The sequence below is a fragment of the Bos taurus genome, chromosome 29, assembly GCF_002263795.3.
Source record: "Bos taurus isolate L1 Dominette 01449 registration number 42190680 breed Hereford chromosome 29, ARS-UCD2.0, whole genome shotgun sequence".
Classification (NCBI taxonomy): domain Eukaryota; kingdom Metazoa; phylum Chordata; class Mammalia; order Artiodactyla; family Bovidae; genus Bos; species Bos taurus.
This window is the reverse complement of record NC_037356.1, coordinates 39,582,777-39,602,647: the sequence shown is the minus strand read 5'-3', so window position 1 is coordinate 39,602,647 and position 19,871 is coordinate 39,582,777. Positions and strand designations below refer to the sequence as shown.

Here is a 19,871-nt window from a genome sequence, read left to right as displayed (position 1 = left end):
GTCCCCCTTATGTTTGTGGAACTTTGTTCAGATTGGTCTGGAGCCTGTTTCAGAAAGCCACAACCGTTAGTATACTGTATTGGTGTTTTTCTTTCTGGCTTACTTCACTCTGTATAATAGGCTCCAGTTTCATCCACCTCATTAGAACTGATTCAAATGTATTCTTTTTAATGACTGAGTAATACTCCATTGTGTATATGTACCAAAAAAAAAGGGGGGGGGGCGGGACATGAAATACTTAAAAAAAAAAAAAAAAAAAGAAAGCCACATCCTTTGCTGTCTTCTAGGACCTGTTCTCTCAGAGTTCAGGGTTGTCAGGCAGCATTTTACAATAATAGATTTTCAAAACCTGTGAGAGTGCATGAGTTAGTGCTATCTAGTGCTGGTCTAGTGATTTTTCTAGCACCTCCAGAAACTTTCATGTTTATTTCTTGTTAAACTCTTACAACCACCCGATGAGGTTGGTAGAGTTAGTTCCTTGTTACCAAGAAGAAAAGAATTCAGAGGCTGAATAATTTGCCCAAGGTCACATAGCTGGGATTTAAATGAAGAATATTAGACTCTCAAGCCCTGAACTGTTTCCACTGCCTTTCACACTGTTTTAACTATTAAGCACCAGGGGCCATGAAGGCATCTTCAATTCTAATCCCAACTCCAGAATATCCATAGAAAGAAACCTAAGAAAGTCTCTTTTCTGGGGCACACATGCCAACTTTTGGGATTGTTTAGGTAGGTCAATTCAATAGTGCTTTGGGCCAAGTGAGAAGTGCATGATGGGTGGTTTGCTTTTGGCATATGCTGTGGGAACTGTGGTGTTGGAGAAGACTCTTGAGAGTCTCTTGGACTGCAAGGAGATCCAACCAGTCCATTCTGAAGGAGATCAGCCCTGGGATTTCTTTGGAAGGAATGATGCTGAAGCTGAAACTCCAGTACTTTGGCCACCTGATGCGAAGAGTTGACTCATTGGAAAAGACTCTGATGCTGGGAGGGATTGGGGGCAAGAGGAGAAGGGGATGACAGAGAATGAGGCACCACTGACTTGATGGATGTGAGTCTGAGTGAACTCCGGGAGTTGGTGATGGACAGGGAGGCCTGGTGTGCTGCGATTCATGGGGTCGCAAAGAGTCGGACACGACTGAGTGCCTGATCTGATCTGATCTGATCTGTGGGAAGTTAGGCAACTGAATGTCTGGGTACTTGACTGTGTGGCTGGAATTATCCTGGGAAGAGAAACTTGATCAGGTCAACATATATTTCCTCATTAAACAGAAAGCTTAGAAAGATTTCTAAGACAACCGCAGATGTTTTTGTCACAAGGGGAGAAATGGGTCCAGTTCCATATAACACTCAGAGATTGAACTGTGCAGGCTGCCATGGTAACAGCTTCTTGTGCTACCCTAGGAGATGTGGGAAACTGAGAAGAAACCAAAGGCCTTTACAATTCTCTTTGCAGTGTGATTTCAGGCTTGAAGTAGTTGGCAAGGACAGGTTGGCTGGTAAGGATGAGGAGGGGAGTAATCAGCCTGTGCTTTAGCTCCTTGTGGAACCAGGAAAACAGAAGCCCTGGCTCAGTCAGAATTCCCTGTTATGGTTCAGAAGTAGCAGTTATTTGCTTGACTCAGTACTAAGCCCCGTGGGTGTCAGGAGTCCCCTGAAATCATCAGATTGTCCCCCAGGAGGCAGAATAATTAATATTTGGCCTGCTCACCCAGGCCACTTGCCAATCCCAGGCACACATGCAATCCCCAGGTGGGGATTCATCACAACACCCATTTTCTGGATTAGGAAACTGAGGTTATGGGACATGATCAAGGTCACACAGGCAAAGAGCTGAGGAGCCAAAGTGCAAACCCAAAGCATAAGTCCCCAAATAATGTCTTTCTCCTCTCTACCCAACGTGGGGTGAGGGGGTGAGGCAATGGGGGCGGGACAGGGCCACGTGATCAAGTAAAGCCATAGTACCACTTGCCCTGCCAGGCTGGTTGGTCCAGCCTGGATATATGACCTGAGGTGGACCAATCAGAGACCTCTGTGGTAACCAGATTTTTCAGAACTTCTCTCCTTCTGGGTTAGATACTTTATGGATACAGAACCCTGTGGTAGGCACCTTCAGACTCCCTCACTAGGTGTAGTAGTCTGAGGGAAAAAAGTTTTCCGGCTTAGATTATCAAAGATGAAAGAATGGACAGAACGAGGGAGAGAAAGAGTGAGCTTGATGGCTTCTGATTTCTTGGATCCAATCACCGATCTTTGGATTTACTCTAGTTCCTGTGTCCCAGATCCCCAGGGTCCTTCCAATAAGTCTCCTCTTTCCTTGAAGCCAGTTGGAATTCGGCTCCTCTCACTTGTGGTTGAGACTTGATTCTAGGTTGTTCCTGGTTATGATGCACCTTCTCGACCCCAAAGAGAGGTATCCATTCGTATCAGCCCCATTGAGATGAAATCCTTTACTTTTAACTGAGAATAGGATTTTGCAGAGCAACAAACACAGTCTCATCACCTATTCCCTTGGGCCAGAGTGCCCTTGGTGTGAGTGAGTGTGTGTTTGGAGTGGGCCTGATTGACTCCTAAAGCAGCTCATCATTTACACTGCAGGAGCCAGGCCAACCCTGTTGTTTTTCCGATCGAAAATAGAGAAATACAACCTCAGGAAGACATCACCCAGGGACCCAGGTCTCTGGCCCTTTAAAGCCTTCTGAGCCTCCTGCAAAGCTGCTAATGCAGAGGTTCTCATAAATCCGGGGGAGGCAGAAATACACACCAGTCAGCCTGAGCCCTTTCCTGTCACTGCCTTCGACATCCAGAGCTGGCAGTTTCTTGCTTTTATTTCCCTTCTTTGTTGAGAATCAAGTGGATCTTTCCACAGCTCTCTGCAGGTGCAGAAATGGGGGCCCATCCCCATCCCCTGAGCCCCAGAACAAGAGGGCTCAGGTAGAGTGGTTTTCATAAGGGAAGGGACAGAAGGAGGGGAGAATTGGGGCTTTGGATCAACAAATGCAAACTAATATACAGAGGATGGATAAACAACAAAGTATTACTGTATAGCACAAGGAGCTATATTCAGTATCCTATGATAAACCATAGTGGATAAGAATATGGAAAAAATGTAAATATATACATGTAACTGAGTGAATTTGCTGCATAACAAAAATTAACATAACATTGTAAATCAACTGTATTTTGTAAATCAATAAAATTTGTGAGAAAAAAAAAAGAACAAAAATGGCTGGTAATTCCCCTCATACTCTACTGCTTCGTTCCTTCCCACCCCTGCTCTTTGTCTTCTCTGGAGAGAATGCCTGTTCTTTTCCCCCTTCCCCATAACCTGTGTTTTCTTTTTAAAATTTTTATTCTGTATGGCAGTATAGTCGATTAACAATACTGTGATAGTTTCCAGTGGACAGCAAAAGGGACTCAGCCATACACATGCAGATATCCATTCTCCTCCCAAATGCCCTCCCATCCAGGCTGCCACATCACACTGGGCAGAGCTACACCGGTGCCTCAGAGGAGGTCATTGTTGGCTCTCCATTTTCAATAGCAGTGCCCACACCTGGTTCTTTGTACCATGCTCAGGCCTCTAGGAAGCCGCCCTGGCCACTCCAGGCTGGGCTGGATGACTTACTATGGTACTCCCCTGGGGTAGCCCGCATCCACTAATCTGACCCAGCACTCCTTTGCAGATCCCTCAAGGGGAGGGTACATTTGCATGGAATCAATGTAGATTTGCCTGTACCCAAGTGGGCCTCCTCATGCCTCCATGATGCTGGGGCTTTAGAATTCCTGAAATGCCCTCTCTTCCTCAAAGCCTTCTTTGGCCCATTAGTCTGCTCTGAACTCCCGCAGGGAGCTGACGTGAAGCCTCCACCCTGTGCCGGGGCTGAGCAGTCACTGTGCATGCTTTATTCACCTTAGCATCCAACCTCCCCACAGAGGGGTTGGTACCCCAACTCAAGAGGAGGCCCTGGGGCTTAGCAAGGGGAAGTTGTAGCAAGGACCGGGGTAACTATATAATTTATCATCTAAACCAGGACACTTTTGAGAAGGAAAGGGAGACTAGGGTGGGACAGCACACTGGGACTGTCCTCAGTCACTCCCCTGCCTTTGTCACATGTCCTATTTCAGGGATTGCTAGAGCTGACTTTCCTTGTTCATGCATCTGAGGGTTCTGGTTGCATTGGAGGTCTCTGAGGGCAGAGGCCCTTAGTGTTCCCCTCTCCTTGTGCCCCTCGCCAGGCCTGGATGGGGTAGTGTCTCCACATTTATATCAGGAGGATGGATGGCCCCGACTGTCCATTATGCTCAAGTGGATGATTTTGTGGGAGGCAGTGGCCCAACCACAGGGGCTCAGCAGCATCTGCAATGGCGTGGCTTGGCCTGCAGAGGCTGCCCTCCTCCCAGCAGCAGCCCAGGGGTTCCTGCAAGTTCCACATCTGAGAACCAGCCCCCAGGATTGGCCCCTCACCTTCTGGATGTAAGCACAGGGTAGTCAATTCCATTGATGGTGAAGATGATAGGAGGCAACTTACTGATGACATCACATGGAACCTGAATCTGTTAGAGGAATAGGGAGAGAGATTGGCTTCAGCTGATCCTTGGGGTGTGGAGAGCCAGAGAGGGACCCTGTGGCATGACCCTTCACCTCGGGTTTCCCACTGAGCCTGGGGTGAATGAACCTCCAGATTTTGGCGACCATGTTACTTGGGCCAATCAGCATCGTCGTCCTGGTGTCCACAATGGCCTGACATCCACAGGAACAACCAATCACCGTCCCGTTCATGGAGATGCTGGGAGACAGTGGGACAAAGCGGGCACCAGGGCCACTATGTAGCCTCCCCTACAACTGCTGCCTCCCTGAATGTCTCCTGAATAGTCAGGGCTTCAGCTCTCTCCCTGAGTCTGTTTCCCTTTGCTCTGATCATGTCACCTTCTTTGACTTCCTTGCACTTCTTGATGCACCAAGGTCTTTCATGCCTCAGGGCCTGGGCATGTACCATTGCCCTTCCCACACAACCACCATACCCTTTGTTGCGTTAATTTGTCCTCATCTTCCAGGTTTAGGCTTAATTGTCACTTTGTCAGGGAGTCTTCCCACCAGACTAGATCAGGTTCCTGTCTTGCTCACTCTTTGTAGACCCTTCCTTGTATCTAGCAAGTAACAAAGTGGTAATTCACTATGTATGTGACTTGTTTCATGTATGACTGCTTTACTAGATGAGAGGGCAAGTTTGACCCCAGTGCCTCTCAGAGCACAGCAGATGCACGATGCATTTTTTTTTTGAATGAATGAATTAAGAAATGAATGAGGAACAGTCAAAAACCTGTATCTGGTGTTGACCATTAATAGTTCAACCCACACAGAGAAGATGGAGGTTCTCTGGGGAAGCAGATGTTCAGAGAGGGGGTGGGGGAGATACAGGCTCCCCAGGAGATGTTGTCTCCTAGCAACACCCCACCTGGCTCAGACTGAGGCTGTGGTTAGAGGATGCCCAAGTTAGCTCATGGGATGCAAAAGGGCACATCAGCTGTGTCTGAGGGTATCACACAGAATGCCATTGATTATTGCCCATTGTTCTCAGGCCACACCTGGATCCCAGCTTCCTGATTCTCTCTGTCACAGCCTCTCCCCACTGAAACCAACCTGTCTCCACTGCTGTGGAGCTTCTTTCTGAGGAGGCCAGGTTTCTCAGTTTGTCTAGGACGTGCTCTGTTTTTCAAGTGGCAGTTCTGTGTGCTAAGAAGTACCGCCCTCCCAGGTAGCCCTGGTCATTTGGACATCTTAACACAACCCTGTTCAGACTGGTGAGATTCTCCCTGATCAACTTTTCATCACAGTATAGGGTCCTAAACCCTGCTCCCCACCTCATAGCACAGCAGGTGCTCCCCTCCCGCCTCCCCCAGCTGCACAGGCCTGTCTGGACCCTTTCAGGACCCTGGCCAGAGGCCTGGTCAGGAGGCCTGGGGTGATTTTAAACCCGTGGATGGTGTCCGTATCTGTGTTTGCTTGTTTGTGGGTGTGTCTATACGTCTCCCTCTGTGTGTGTGTGTGTGTGTGTGTCTGTTTGTGTGTATCTGTGTGCCTCTGTGTGTTTACATGTGTGTATTTAAATGTGTTTCCATATGTGTTTTTATGTGTCTTTCTGGGTGTGTATGTCTGTGTGTGACTGTGTCTGTGCGTGCACTTGTGTGTGTCTGCCTGTGTCCTTGTGCACATGTGGGAGCATCACTTGGGGTGGTCCTCAGAGGGAGAGGCTTACCGCTCCATGGCTATCTGCCAGAAGCCGGCTCATGACACTGGTATCCAGTTGAGCTCTCCCTTGTGGTGGGAGTGGTCCACCCCGCCAAACATCACCACGCTGCCATTCTCTTTCTGGCTGTCGAGAGAAGGAAAGAGGGGAGCACCATGAGGACAGTAACACCAGGAACTATTTGAGGGCTGTGCTTACCCACCCATCAGAGGCACTACTGTGGTCCCCATTTACAGATGCAGAAATCGAGGCTCAGAGGGATTGAGTACCTGACTCAGGTCTGTCACCATCTAATGAGTGCCACTGAAGAGGTTGGAATCTGAGCAACTTGGCTTTGACCACCAGCCTTCTGAAGAGGGCCTGGTCCCCTCCAGTGACCTGAGTTCTTACAGATACCCTCAGAGGAACCATGCTGGAGGGGTCTAGCACCCCTCCTTGTTTTGCCTGTCATTTTTCAGAAAGACCAAGGCCCCAGGGTGGTAAGGACTCGGGTTCAGGGTCAACTAGGTTTGGCTTCACCTGCCTGTGACCTATGCTGTCTATGAAGCCCTGTACTCAGCAGGGCCCCACCTCTGCTCTCCCTGCCTTGAAATTCCTAGTATGTTTTGAACAAGGGGTCCCACATGTTTATTTTGCACTGACTCCATGAAAATTCAGTCACTGGTCTGGGCTCCTGGTGAACTGTTAGTTGAAGGGAACATTCTCACCATCTTTCACCTATCTTCCATATCAAATCCACCAGCAAACCGAGTTACCTGTTTCTCCAACCCATTTCCTGACACCTCCTATTGCTCTTCCTCTTCCCTGAGCCCTTCTGGACCAAACTGCTCCCCTTGAGCCCACGAGCATAGCTGTGTTCCAAAAAAATTTTCTTGGCAAAAACAAGTGATGGGGCCAGGTGGGTCCCTAGGGCAGCATTTCTCCTTGCATAGACTATCTCTCAGGAATATTCTGGATCAGGTTGTCTATAACTTTTCTTGCAGCTGAAAGAATCTTACAGTTAACTTGGAGACACGGCTTGTCCAGCTCAGACTTATGTGCTCAAGTAGAAGGCAAAGAGAGGCTCAGAAATGACTCCTTGTTTCTTCAGGTTGTCTAAGATGGGGGCGCTTCCTTTGACAGCTAAGTTAGGGTAGCCCAAGCCTAGGATGCCATCAACAGGTTGGGATCCCACGGGTCTGTTGTACACCTTGCTCAGGCCAAATGTCTGGTTCACGATGACAAGGTTCCCAATCTGTGGGAGAGGAGAGTGTTCCTATGTAAAGGTTTGGAAAGTGAGACTGGGAGGAGATGCCATTAACACTGCAGAGAAGAACTGAGGCCTGACTATGTCCTGCATTGACTTCAGACTGTTAGACCCAGCTGGGACAGGAATTCGGGTTCCATTGGTGTGGGGATGTGGATTTTAACCAACACCAACTACTCCTGTAAACACCATCTGTGTGAGTCAAATTGGCCTCATGCCTTCTGTACAGATGGGGCAACCAAAGACTCAGGACAGGACCCAGTGGTTCCCACCTGAGGACAAAATGTACAGAGACAAGGGTAGCCTTCTCTTTGGCATCACTGTGATCTGATGACAGAAATGGACCTCATTCATTCATTGTAATGTATTGTGGGTTCTGTATCTGCCCCGGAAGACAGAAGCCCATTATACAATGTTCTTGTATACAGGCATCATTCTTACGAAAACTCTGCCTGGGAAACATACTTTTGGAGAGGTTTGGGCCTGTGTGTGTGTGTGTGTGTGTGTGTGTGAGGGAGAGAGATAGAGAGTGAGTGACTGAGAGATAGAGAGGGAAAATAGGTACTTTGGGGGAGACAGGCCATAGTTTTTACTAGACTCTCAATGGTCCCCCAGAGTGAGAACCCATTTATCAGGCCCCACCCGCATATGTGGCTCCCTATTTCCCTGTGTGGATAACTGAAGCCCTGAACTGCCCCCAGTGGCCCCAGATCAGTTTTATCCTCTCTTGAAACACTCCACACCTGCTTGACTGGCCTGACTGGCCAGCCCATCTCCATTGCTTACCAGATGTGTGACTTTGGCAAGGTCCTTGCTCTCTGAACTTCAGTTTTCTTACCTGCCTGTATCATGGAGCTAATCACAGTACCTGCTATGTGGGATTGTTGTAGGATTAAATAAGTTATTACCATGAATGTGCCCGGCATAGTCTAAGAATAAATGTGGGTGCTTCTCCCCTTCTCTCCCTGCTTCCAGCAAAATGAACCTTGAGCTGCTTATGGGCAAAGGAGCTGCAAGTCCACACCCTAATCCACTCTCTGCGTTGGCCTTTCTGGGAGGTTGTGTGTCAACAGAGGTGCTATTTCTCCAGGGACAGGTCTGAGGGGCAGACAGCCAGTCACTAAGGGACTTTCAGAAGGAAGGGCTTTGCCATCTGGTCCTGTGTCTGTTTTGTGAGCAGTAGTCACTCTCAAAGCCTGTCCTGACTCAGCTCCTTGTTTCTAACTTACCCAAACAGTGTCATAGCCAAGAACTCCCGTCATCCACACAAAGCCGTAGATGAGGTTGATAGACTGGTTTGAGGGGTGGAAGGTATTGGATGCATTCAGGTTGAAGTGAAATAGTGCAGCTGGAGACAAAAGAGATGAGTGTGTCAGGTGCCAAGGATGGAGAAGGAGGTGGGATGGGGAGTCTGGGATGGTCGGGGCCGGGGTGGTACTTACAGCAACCTGGACTGTCACAGTAGATGGAGGCCACTCACGTGTCAGATGAGCCAGTGTCAAAGACGACCTGAAACTCTTGAGGAGGTATTCCAATGGTGATTTTTCCAAGGTAGGTGAACTACAGGGGCCGGAGGTTGGTGGTTAGGGCAGACCAATCCACCTCTGATTCCTGGAGTACTGCCTCCTGCTGGGTTTCCCATGTCTTGTAAAATCACTTTCCAACCCTCCACCCCCTCCACCTGTCCCCCATCTCACAGCCTCTGCTCAGACTAGTGCATTCATTTGAGAAACACTCCAGTCTCCTCATGTTCAGCATGAACACAGCCTTGTCCAGGTGGTCCTCCTGGGGGTCACCCTGGGCCACTTTCTCTAAACTGAGACCATATCCTGTCAATACTGTGCAGGTGGCCCTTTCATTTGACATCTATCTACTCTTTGCCTATGTCTCAGGTGACCTGCATATTCTGGAAGAAGATAGGAGACATTTTTCAAATCAATAGCTATAGCATTAGACTTTTATATATCACATGCTATATGCGTGCTAAGGTGATTCAGTCAAGTCCAACTCCTTGCAACTCTATGGACCATGGCCTGCCAGGCTTCTCTGTCCATGAAATTCTTCAGGAAAAACTACTGGAGTGGGTTGCCATGCCCAGGGTATCTTCCCAACCCAGGGATCAAACCTGCATCTCTTATGTCCCCACTAGCACCATGGTTCAGTATCTTTTTTTTTTTTTAATGGTGTCATTCTTGGATCTGCAAAGGCTGAACTTCCTCTGCCCGGGGTTTCATAGTTGATTTGCGGTTAGCTTTGCTTTTGATCAGACATGGCTCACCCTTCATTTGTAACTCAATGGATCACTTGGTTCAGAAATAACAGTCTCCTTGAAACTAATGCCACAACTTTGACACAGAAATGGATGTTTACCTCCACCTGGTCATTGTTTGTCCCAGTAAACACAGACCAAGATTTGAGGATGAGAATGTCTTTTCCTCTGGGAATGGGGTCCCTGTTCCCCACCGTCTCTGCCTCCTGCAGGAGCCCCAAACATCCCACCTGAAAAGTCCAGGTGAACCTCAGTGCTAGACCAGAGCACCAGGGGGCGCTGTGGAGCACCATCCTCCCCAAATACATCCTGCAAGTTTTTCAGGGGGTGAGAAGTGAATTTGGGTCATTGGTGGAATTGTGGGACAGTCTGTAAGCGTGTTTCTCCAGGAGATCTTTCAGCACTTTTTTTCTGGGACAGTGTCTTGCATGGTCTTCATCTTTGTTAGCAGGATTCTTTCACCAAGCATGGGGAAATGGAAGCAAAGAAGGGGCAGCAGTCAGGTGTTTGTTATACTATGACTGTCATGCGTGGTATTGTAATGGCAGTGTATTTTCCATTTTTATGAACAATTGAAGCTTCAGTTTCCCCAGTGGTAAAAGGTAGAATGCAATAATCTCTACCCCACCAATATAGAATGTTTGGTTATTAAGTGAAATGAGGGATGTAATATTCTTGATATATATGAAGTCTCAACAGTGACTTACCATAGCTGTGGCCATCCTACTGTATCTTTCTCAAAGAAATACAGGGAATAAGGTAGAAGTGGGTTTATCATCCTCTTTTTTACAAGGGAGGAATTTGAAATGCAAGGAGTTTGTGACTTGGCTGTGGTCACACTGCTATTTAGAGATCAGAATTTAAAGATCAGAAGTAGTACTTCTGATCTTTCTCTGGGGCTCAAGCAGAAGAGAGGAGTAGGAGAGGAAGCCAGGAGATGGGAAATAAATTAGGGCAATTAAGAAGCTAGAGAAGTAAGGAAGAATTAGAATAGAAAAAAGAAATCAGAGAGTTCTCCATGCACAGAGACATCCAGAGAGATGGAGAGATAGACACGGAGATGATGATACAGACACATATACACAGAAATGGAGAAAGGGAAACAAGAAGAGCTAGAAACAAATGCAAGAGAAATGCTATTCCACAGGACCATACCTCCAGTCGCACAGGTTGTGCACTGAGCAATTCCAAGGAGTGCCATTTCCACATATGTCATGATGTGACTGCACCCCCAGAGTTGTGCAATTCTGCAAGCCTACCCCAAAAACCTTGGGCCCCAGCTGCCAATGGCAAGGTTCTTATCAATAAGTGAAATTTGAACTGTAAGACTGTCAGGGAATGATTACATTCTCTTTAAACCCTGGTGGGTAAAAGAATAAGAGAAAGAGGAAAAAAATCCCAGAGAAAAAGATGATGCTACTTATAGTCCCCATACTAACATGACTATGCACTCTGAGAGGGCCACCAGCCCAAGGAGCCCAAGCCACTTCATGGTTCTTTCAAGGGTCCAAAGTGCTCAGAAACAACTGGGTTCTTAGCATGCAGAGGTTGCCGGGAGCTCCTGGCTATATATGCTCTGACCTGCCCAAACTGTCCCCTCTAGGCCACTAATAGGGGCTTCCCTGGTGGCTCAGAGGTTAAAGCATCTGCTTCCAATGCAGGAGACTCAGGTTCAATCCCTGGTTCAGAAAGATCCCCTGGAGAAGGAAATGGTAACCCACTCCAGTATTCTTGCCTGGAGAATCCCATGGACGGAGAAGCCTAGTAGGCTACAGTCCACAGGGTCACAAAGAATCAGACATGCCTGAGCGACTTCACTACTCTATTCACTAGGTCACTAATGGATCTGATAAGATATACCCATCTCTTCATAAAATCTCTACCTCCATCAGTGTCCAAGGGGAGTTGCTTTGGAAAATTATCAGAATACAGAGTTTCTACTGTAATCTCTTCCTTGTGGCTTGGCTGAAAAACCAAACTGAACTAAGAATGGGGAGACTTTTGCCAATTTGGAGACAAAACACTATTGCTGAGTGCTGTGCTAAGTCGCTTCAGTTGAGTCTGACTCTTTGTGACCCTATGCTAATAAGGTGATAAAAATAAATGCCAGGGACCAAGCTAGAGATTCCTGAGCTCATGTGGTCTTCCTAGACATGTCATGAGATGTGCATTGCAGTCTTCAGTTGGAGAGGAGTTTGCTAGGAGGATAAGAGGTCAAATGGCAAAGTGAAGACTCCAGGGGCAGGCCAGCAACATGTGAGTGACTTCAGTTAGTGGGACAGATAGCACAGATCAGAGGCACCTTTGATGCCAATCTGTATCAAAGAGCTAGACCAGAGCAGTATTACAATTGCATGGTTTCATATTGGAAAGTATGTGATATGTGCACCCACAAGATAATTTATGTTATCCAACAAACATATAAGGAGAACCCTGTGTGCTGGGGTCTGGGTTACATGTTAGAAACTCAAAGTCGAATAACACTCTTGCATGCACGCTCAGTCACTTCAGTTGTGTTCGACCCTTTGTGACCTTATCGATTGAAGCCCACCAGGTTCCTCTGTCCATGGGATTCTCAAGGCAAGAATGCTGGAGTGGGTTGCCATGCACTCCTCTAGGGATATTCCTGACCCAGGCATCAAACTTGAGTCTCAGGCGTTGGTGGGTGGAATCTTAACGGCTGAGACACCAAGGAAGACCAAATAAACCATATGCCCAAGCTTTTCACTGCAACTTTGTTTTTAAAAGCAAAAGATTTGAAAGTTATCAGAAAAGACCATCCACAGGGGTGTGTGGAATAAGACACAGAGCATCCCAATAACTGGGTATAAGATGGATGGAGGGAAGAGTGGAATGGATGAGATGTTGAACTCAATTCTAGATCTAGCTTCCAGTTTTCAGGGAAATACATAGATAAAGGAATAGAGAAGCAATCCTCTAAACCAGCAGTCTCCAACATTTTTGGCACCAAGGACTGGTTTCCTGGAGGACAATTTTCCCAAAAACCAGGGTGTGGGGGATGGTTTCAGGATGATTCAAGGGTACTGCATCTATTGTGGATTTTGTCTATTATTATTACATAGTTATATATAATGAAATAATTATACAAGTCACTGTAATGCAAAAAGAGTGGGAGCCCTGAGCTTATTTTCCTGAAATGAGACTGTCCCACCTCTGGGTGATGGGAAGCACTGGGGAGCAGCTGTAAATACTGATGAAGCCTCACTCACTGGCCTGCTGCTCACCTCCTGCTGTGCTGCCTGGTTCCTAACAGACCAAGGACTGGTACTGGTCTTGGTACAAGTGTTGTGGAGCCCTGCTTTAAACCCAATACTTGGGACATTCTATAAGACAAACTACCCCGCCTTCTCCTACTTTTTAAATAAATGTCACAAAAAGCTAGGGAGTGGGAGATTGATATCTAGTTAAAGTCTGAGAACAGCCAAGTACAACATATGTTTGCATTGTCTAGTCCATGATTTTAATCAGTAAACTGTTAAAATACATTTGTTTTTAGAGGATTAGGGAAATTTGAACATGGACTGGATATTAGATGTTAATTTTGTTTGGAACAAAAGAGTACTGTGGGTATATATATTTTGTTAAATGGCAATCTCTTCCTTAAAATACTTAAAATGAATATTTATTCATTCAAGAATGAATAAATAGCAAAGAATAATTATAAATAGGATCTGTCTTGATTTAAGAAACAGATCTGTGTAGTTGCTATGGATTGAATAGTTTATACCCTCAGAGTCAGTTGTGGAATCCCTACCTCACAACGTGATGGTATTAGGAGGCAGAGCCTTTGGGAGATAATTTTGCTGAAAAGCCTCATTCACAGCAGGCCAGTGAGTGAGGCTTCATCTGTATTTACAGCTGCTCCCCATCGCTCTCCCATCACCCAGAGATGGGACAGTCACATTCTAGGAAAATAAGCTCAGGGCTTCCACTCTTTTTGCATTACAGTGACTTGTATAGTTATTTCATTATATATCACAATGCAAAAGTAATAGACATGAAATCCACAATAGATGTAATACCCTTGAATCATCTTGAAACTATCCCTCCCACTCTGGTTTTTGGAAAAATTGTCTTCCAGGAAACCAGTCCCTGGTGCCAAAAATGTTGGAGACTGCTGCTTTAGAGGATTGCTCAACAATTTTCTTGATGGTGGGGCCCTCATGATTTCATTAGTGTCTTTAGAAGAAGAGTCACCTAAGAGATTCCTTGATCTCTTCCTCTCTCTCAATCTTTCTCTCTTTTATTCTCCCTCTCTCTGCCCCCTTCTTGCCTCCCGACCCCTCCACCACCACGTGTGAGGACATAGCAAGATGAGAACTGTCTTCAGGCCAAGAAGAAAGTCCCCACTAGGAACCTAATTGGCCAGCACCTTGATCTTGGACGTGTAGCCTCCAGTCTATGACAGACTAACAGAGTAGTGTTGTAGTTCTAGATGCTGACTGATGAAATAACAAGGTTCATGCTACTATTCTTTACATTTTTGCAATGTTTGAAATCTTTTTGTAATAAGAAGTTTACAAATTGTCCGTTTTGAAGTTTCTGCCGTTAGTTATACCTTGAATAGCACAAGAAAAGCAGGCTTGGGAAGGCCACCACTGGGTGAGTGGTTACAGACATAGAGCTCATTAGGCCAGCTGTTCTCCTGTCATATGATCACTGTTTCCCCACTCACTCCCATCCCACCCTGCCCCTCCCCCAGCTAAGGTGGATGTCATCCAACTGGAGACTCTGATGAGTCAGGTCAGGGCCTGGAGGTAGAAGGAACATGGACATTATTAGAAAGAATGAACTGGGCATCTTCCTCCTTGGTTTTCCCTTCTTTAGTGCCATCTTCAGGTGAGGGGTAGGGCCTCGGTAGGAAGGGAGCCACAAGTGGGACTGCAGGGATATTTGGAAGGGAAGGTAGGAGGAATTCATAACCCAGTAACCAAGAGGTAGACATCTTGCTCAGGACCCAGGAGGGAAGGAAGAAGCACTGGGAAAAAAAATGGTGCCTACCAGAGGACCAGACCTACCTAGGTCTCCCGGTTAACCATGCTGGAGATCACATCCTTCCTGCAGGAATTCCTGCTCTGGACATGGAGGGGATAGAACTGGCTTCACTTCTAATGAGTCACGGGGAGGAAGACAGCTTCCCCATGGGTCATTTGATTTGACTCTAACTGTGGGCATCATCCCAGGCTAGACAGTACCATGGCAGGTCATCCAAAGCATTTTAAGTACTTCCTATTTATCCAAGTATCCTGGCATGTAATTGCACCCAGAGTTCCTTTTTGAGAGGTGATTCATCAGCCCAATGTGGGTTTCTGCTGAGGAATCTCCAACCTTCCCAGTTGGTAACTTCTGTCTTATAACTATCTGATCTCATCCCACAGAACCCGGGTGGTGGAAAGATCCAAGGTCCTCTGTCTCATAGCAGCTGTGTTCCAACTGGTCTGTCACTCCCTGTTCTGAGCTCATTATCACCAGACACTGCGAGGGGATCATGGCATCATGATGAATAGATGTGGCCTCTGTGTCCTCAGCAACATGCATCTCTGAGCCACTTGTCCACAGATTGACACTGAGCTTCAGTCTGGAACAAGTGTTCTGGAGCAAGTCCAGTCTCCCTCATCCAAGAGATGGGAAACAGAACCCTGGCATGTATAACTTACCCAAAAGCTGCAGGTATGTTAGTGAAGCACAGGGACCCAGGGCCTCTGGTTCTCAGAGGGGGAGAGGTCTGAGAAGGGAAAGATCAGAGAAAGCTCAATTGTATCCACTGCTGGACAGCTCTCAGTGGTCTGCATGAGCCAGAGCAGAAGTTCTTTCCCTGTGCCTCTCAAGTTCAGCTCAGCTTTTATCAGTAGACTTACCATCTTGTAGCAGCAGAAAAACAATATTGGGAGCTAGGTCTGCTGGGTTCCTGGCACAGTGAGGGCAGCCCCAGCTGGAGTGGCCCCTCGAGGCAGTTGTGCAAGTTTTTCTAGACTCACTGCCAGTTCATTAGCTCCAGTGCTCCCGCTCCTAGTTCATACAACACCGACTCTTTGGAGACTGGGTAACATGGACCTTCTTTCACAGTGAGGAGCTTTATCTGCTTAGCTCTCTGGAAACTTTGATGCAGTGTCTTACTGTTTCCTCGGGAACCCTGGGCTGAGCAAGAATGGTGATGCTCAGATAAGCCTGGACCAAGGGTTGTGTTCCCTCTTTGGTGCTCAAAAAATACCTTAGAGCTTTGAAGGTCTTGAGGGAGGATGCAACAAGTCATGTTCTTTGGGGACTTTGTTTTATGGATCTGCTTGGAGACAAAGGACAGACATACTGGTCAAGGCTAGGCATCCCTGGGTCCCAGCTGATTGTGAGTTGAGTTCCAGCCACCAGGCTTCAGGGTCAGGTGCTGATGCTGGCCTCAGACCACCTTTTGAGAAGGAATGAAGGAAAGAGATTTTTCCCAGATAGCAGTGTCTTCAGGGGTCACTGTGACCATACAAGGGAAGATGAGACAAGAGCCTTTTCTTGTCTCTTGGCTCTATCAGGGCCCTGGGGGTTCCACCCCTGAGGAAAAGGACATGAATAGGATAAGAGTCACTGGTGGTATCCCTGGCACCTGATGCCTCTGATGATAAACCAGCTGATCTACATGGCCCTGGGCCCAGAGCCAACTCAGCCCTGTGATAGCCCCTGTGTCTCCCTTCTGGGGAGGATGAGATGGCTTGTTGCTGGTATCTCACAAGTGAAGAATGTGATGAGGCTATGGTGAGTGACTTGTGGCTGAGTTCCAAGTGTGGAAGGAAGATTGGAGGTGGAAAAGTAGCCATTTGTTAAGTTTGGTCACCTTGGACATGTGCAATGGATGTTTCCACATCTGGAATGTCCTTCTACCACTCTTTGCATGACTGGCTCCTTTCTCAAAATTCAGCATCATCTCAAATGTCTCCACCAGAGGGAGGCTTGCACTAGCCACTCCAGTGTCCCAAGCACAGAGCTTGATCCATTTGAGGAGACCATAGACACTGAATGCATTTCCCTATGTACTTTTCATGGGCACCTTGAGAGTTTGAGATTGTCCCCAACTTACAGATGGGAAACTGAGTTGAGAGAGGTTTAGCATCTCCCTGTGAGTGGTAGAGCCAAGATTTGAATCTAGGTCTGTTCAGCTGTTAATTCCAATTGCTCCTTGAGTGACCAGCCAGTGATGCAGAGAAGACAAGAGGGTGGGGGATGGAGGGTGAAACTGAGAAAGGATTTCATCTATTAGGAAATATTCACTCTTTCCGTGAACACTTCTCCAAGGTGCGCTAAGCCTAGCATGTAAAATGCTCCCTGCATAGATGGAGCCTGAGTGCATGAGCACCATGCAGACTACGCCCAGAAAACAGACAATGGGCCCAGGGTAAGATGGCCTGAAACCTACTTCCTGCACTTGGAGTGCAGGCTGTTTCTGCTTGGGCTAGTGGGGGTCTTGGGTTTCCCTGGGGGCTCAGACCATAAAGAGTCTGCCTGCAATGCAGGAGACTCGAGTTTGATCCCTGGGTCAGGAAGATCCCCTGGAGAAGGGAATGGATACCCACTCCAGTATTCTTGCCTGGAGAATCCCATGGACAGAACAGACTGTCGGGTTACAGTCCATAGGGTCACAAAGAGTTGGACACGACTGAGCAACTAACACTTAGGACTTATGACAGTCCATAATCCAAATGTCAGAAAGAAATGTGAGCAGCCTCTAATGGAGACCTGCTCCCAGTGTCCTGGGAAGCTGGTGCCTGATGTTGCCTTGGGTGGAACTTTAGGAAGGCTTCGTGGTGAAGGTGGCAACTGAGCTGTTTCTCCATGGCTCCATGGATAAAGGACATTGCTGAGTGAGTGTGGGGAGGAGGGAATGCCTATCAAAAACAGTAGCATTGACATTGTACTAAACTCCAGGGGTCGTCAGTCACCTAGGAAACTTAACCCAAAGGTGTAAATTAAATCAGTCAGTGTGGAAAGTGTAGGCAATAAAAGCAATGTACAATTTAAAAATAAGAATCTGGGGCTTTTCTGGCCATCCAGTGATTAAGACTCTGCATTTTCACAGCAGGGGAATGGGTTCAGTTCTGGTTTGGGAGCCAAGATTCTTCATACTACGTTGTGGGCCCCCAAAGAGAAATCTGTCTGTCCATCACTAGTTGTCTGGGACTCTGATTGGAGACTTCTCCTGGGGATGCAGACTGGTGGAGGCTTCATCATCTGCAGTGTCACTAGTTGCCATGGCTGGGGGAACAGCATGTGCTAATTCATGTACTGACTATCGCAAATGAAAACTGTGGCCTGCCATATCATTAAACAAAGGATTAACAGCCATCCAGGCATCACATTATAGCTGCTTCTCAATGGTCAGCCCAGAAGAAATTCAGGAGGGCAAAACATGCCCTCCATCAAGCCCTCAGCTACTGAAGCCAACCCCCCAACCATCAGTTGTGTATGTAGAGGGGACTCAGGATGAGAAGAAAGTGGATACTTCTCTAGATAGCTAAGCTGCATATGAAAGGAATGATTTCAGTAGGCCTGGCTCATGCATCTTCCCATACACTGAAAAAGCTTAACTTCCTTAACTTGCAAATCTGACTTCCTTTAATGAATGGTAACCTATATCTGTTTTTGTTGCAAAAACTCGTATATATCCTGCCTCCTCCTTTACCTCTTCAGATAAATCCCTTAGAGCTATCTGAAAGGCTGCCCCAGGCTTGAAATCCTCAGAAAGTTTTCCAAATAAAACAGAATTGTCAACTCTTAGTTTGTGCTTTTTTTGTTTTCCAGTGGACACTATCAAATCATTTGCCAGAAGTGACCTGTGTCACTGCTACCTGCTTTTCGTTGGTATAAACAAGCCACAGGGCCACAGTGAATTTTGAGGGAATATGGAAGTGTAAGCCAGCATGTGTTCAGGACAAAGACTTGATAATTTGGACAACAGCACCAATGGTACACAGGACAGTGTAGAAGAGGGTAACCAAAACCACCTCCCGGGGTGGTGTGGGGAGGGCTTGGCAGTCAAGTCTAATTTCAAGAGTGTGGGATTTATGTTTTCTGCGGTGGGGAACTTTGAATAGGTTAGTGAGTTGTTAGAGAATGGAGGAGAAGAATGAAAGGTGAAGGTGCAATAGTAGTGAATAGAAGAAATGAAAGATGTTAAGAACATTAAGATAAGCTGTAGAATCAGGGTGGGGAAGCCATTGGACACTTAGTGAAGGTCATGGCCACAAGCTTCCAATCCTCCATTTGGTTGGGAAGTGGGAAGGTTGACAGATATTTTGGAGGGTTGTTTACACTGTAGAACAACTTCCCTGATAGCTCAGTTGATAAAGAATCCACCTGCAATGCAGGAGACCCTGGTTTGATTCCTGGGTGGGGAAGATCCACTGGAGAAGGGATAGGCTACCACTTCAATATTCTTGGGCTTCCCTTATGGTTCAACTGGTAAAGAATCTGCCTGCAGTGTGGGAGATCTGGGTTCGATCTCTGGGTTGGGAAGATCCTCTAGAGAAGGGAAAGGCTACCCATTCCAGTATTCTGGTCTGGAGAATTTCATGGACGGTATAGTCCATGGGGTTGTAAAGAGTCGGACACAACTGAGTGACTTTCACTTTACACTGAAGAATCAAGACTTTGGTGGGGGCATAAGGACTAACCTTCAAATCTCTAAAAGTATTTCACAGAAAACGGATTACATTTACTCTATGATGAATTTTCAGAGTAGAATGACAACTTGTTGTTCAGTCACTAAGTCATGTTGGTCTCTTTGTGACCCAATAGGCTGTAGCATGCAAGGCTTCCCTGTCCTTCACTATCTCTCAGAGTTTGCTCGAACTATGTCCATTGTGTTGATGATGCCATCCAGCCATCTCATTCTCTGTCATCCTTCTCCTCCTGCTTTCAATCTTTCCCAGCATCAGTTACAATAGGAAACAGGAGTCCAGAATGGCGGTGGCTAAAAGACAAGGAAGGGAAAAGCCCACAAAATAGAACAAAGGAAAGTCAAAGGAAGGTCTGATGACCAGAGTGAAGACTTCAGGTAGAACAAACAGCACTCCTGGCTAGCCCAGTTTGCATAGGGCAAGTCCAG

General features: G+C 46.9%; 1 pseudogene; it reads right to left on the bottom strand.

Annotated features, from left to right (window-relative positions):
- Positions 1-2,078: 2,078 nt before the first annotated feature.
- Positions 2,079-11,255, bottom strand: LOC521301 (pregnancy-associated glycoprotein 2-like; annotated as a pseudogene).
- Between the last annotated feature and the right edge of the window lie 8,616 nt (positions 11,256-19,871).